The 2,848-nt window shown below is 41.7% G+C and overlaps 1 pseudogene across 1 annotated transcript; it reads left to right on the top strand.

Annotated features, from left to right (window-relative positions):
- The first annotated feature begins 1,587 nt into the window (after nucleotides 1-1,587).
- LOC308156913 (putative nuclease HARBI1) lies at nucleotides 1,588-2,603 on the top strand (annotated as a pseudogene). Its single transcript has one exon. The product of its transcript is annotated as a putative nuclease HARBI1 (transcript).
- Nucleotides 2,604-2,848: the final 245 nt, after the last annotated feature.

Raw genomic sequence — 2,848 nt, 5'->3', positions numbered from 1 at the left:
GAGATTTGGAGGATCAGCTTTTAGCATATATGCTCCTAGATTGTGGAACACCCTACCTGAGGGCCTGAGGTTGTCTAAAACTCAGGACATTTTTAAGCGTGACCTCAAAACCTACTTATTCAATGTCGCCTTTTGATACTAAGGGAGACATTGGACATTATAGAACTAGGATCACTAGGCCACTACACCATACTCGTGTTTTTGAGATTTGTATTGACAGGAAAATGGACCCGGGTGCTGATGAGGCACTGTCAGCTCCAAATAGCACCTAGAGCAGTACTGGAACCGGTACAAGAGTGTACCAGGACCACCATCAGGTTGTATTGCTGTCATCTTTACTGTCTCTATTGTGTTGTTGCATTATAACTGTGCTTAAGTTTCTCTTTTGGCAGGACCTGTGACCATACTGGATGCAGAACGATGCAAATACAACACAAAATTTATGGACAGTGTGTACGCCGATAATATGCAAGGAATTTTTCCTGGATACATGGTGTACAGGTTTTTGCCCTTGCTTGCTTGCTTTGTGCCGGTGGTCCTGGCCTCCCCTGGGGGACCGCTGGGTACTGGTAAGCAAACTGGCTAGTAGTCGCTCTATTGGTAGAGGGCTGCAAGGGAATTTTTTCCTGGCTACATAGTATACAGGTTTTTTACTTTTGCCTGCTCGCGGCTCTGTCAGTATTGATTGATTGATTGACTGATTGACTGAACATTTTCATTGTGTGAAGCGCATTGAGTTGCATCTTGTAAGAAATGCGCTATAAAAATAAAATTTGATTTGATTTGATTTGATTTGATTAAAACAATTTGGAAGTGCTAAGGTTTTCTCTGAGATGTTAGTGGATTTAAACGATTTAGAGGAAAATGGAATAACTACAGGTGATAAAACAGTCAAGGGGCTCTGTATTGTATTGCTGGGGATAATTTAGGTTCACACGGCATTGGTGGGTTTGTTGAAAACTTTAGTCGTTCTCAGTACTTTTGCAGGTACATGTCACACGACATGAGTTTCAGAGTGTTGATCCTAATATTTGTGGTCCACAGCGCATTCCTGAACGTTACGATTCTGCTGTTGTTGATCTTCAGGCTGGAGACAGTCAACACATCAAAGGCATAAAGGTAAAATCTGTTTTCAATGATCTGAAATCTTTTCATGTTTGCCAGCCTGGTCTCCCACCTTGTATCGGCCATGACATATTTGAAGGTGTCTTATCCTATGATGTTGCACTGTACTTGAAGTATCTCATTAAGAAGAAGAAATGGCTTACATATTCACTTTTGAACCGACGCATCAAGCAGTTCAAGTACAAAGGATCTGATGAATAGGGCTTAAGCCTAGTCCCAGACTAAAATGCTGTTTGAGCTGGCTTAACTGAAATTCACTTGCACAGACGTAGCTTACAATAGTCGTGGATTAAGCCTGTTCTGGATTAAACAAAGCCGATTGCAAAATTGAGGATTAGAGCTACTCCAGGACTAAATTGGACTGAATTTAAGCTTAAACTAATCTGCCAAGGAGGCAGGTTTAACTCCCGCTTAGTAGGCTAGGCTACTGTTTGTGAAACTGAGCTTGGATTGTTTGGGAGCATGGACTATTTGGAATATCTAAATGAGGACCAACATGCACGACAAAGGCCAGCCAGACGAATACTGCTGGATAGGAGTGATCCATTGAATCAGTTTGATGAAATAACTTTTCGAGACCGCTTTCGTATGTACAAGGAAAATGCATTGGAGATAATTACTTTGCTTGAGCCTAGACTTTCCTCTCTGTCTCAAAGAGGAGGGCCTGTGTCCAATCAACTGCAAGTTCTGATCACTTTGAGGTTCTTGGCATGTGGAATCTTTCATTGTGAAACTGGTGATTTGTGTGGTGTCAGTGAACCAACTGTATGTAGAATAGTTCACAAAGTCTGCAGTGCCATTTGTGAACTGAGGAGTCTTTACATCAAGTTCCCTGATGCTGCTGGGCAAGCCAACTATAAAGTGCAATTCTATGAATATGGGCACTTCCCAGGAGTGATTGGCTGTATAGACGGATGTCATGTTCCCATCAAGTGTCCATCAACTCCTGATGCAGAGGAATACAGGAATCGTAAGAACTGGTTTTCAATCAATGTTCTAATTTGGAGTTTTCAAACATTGTTGCCCGTTGGAAAGGTGCAACCCATGATTCAAGGATTTTTCTCAACTCTTCATTGTGTGCACAATTTGAGAGAGGACAACATAGTGGACTACTACTTGGTGATAGTGGATATGGTCAGAGTAACTATTTATTTACACCACATCTAAATCCCACAACAGCTGAGCAGCAAAGGTACAACAGAGCTCATATCCGTACTAGAGGGATGGTTGAGCGTATGTTTGGAGTATGGAAAAGTCGATTCCAGTGCTTACGAAATACGCTTCGTTTCAAGCCAAGAAGATGCTGCAAAGTGATCATTGCTACAGCTGTGCTGCACAACTACCTGAAGCAGCATGGCTGTCCTGATCTGCCAATGGAAGATCAGGATGATGCAGATGTGCCCATGGCAGAGGCAGCCAATGACCAGCGAGGACTTGCACACAGAGCTGCTTTCACAGTGCAGCACTTCAGCATTTAAATATGGAATGTATTCATTATGGTATAGTTTTGCTTGCATACTGTTTCTGTACAAAATTACAATAATGTAAAGCAAAATTAAACGAGTGAACCACGGCTGGTTAAAATGTAGTTTGTGATGATTAATACTCACTCACACTCACATGCCAAATGACAATACATTTATTTTTATTTTCACAATTCTTCATATTCACCATGGCTACTGGTATGCAGAATTCTTTTTTGGAGCATAGCCCTCTGTCCCAA

Source organism: Nansenia antarctica, assembly GCF_963989245.1.
Source record: "Nansenia antarctica genome assembly, chromosome: 4".
NCBI lineage: Eukaryota > Metazoa > Chordata > Actinopteri > Argentiniformes > Microstomatidae > Nansenia > Nansenia antarctica.
The sequence above is the reverse complement of the archived record's forward strand: the minus strand, read 5'-3'. Positions and strand labels throughout refer to the sequence as shown.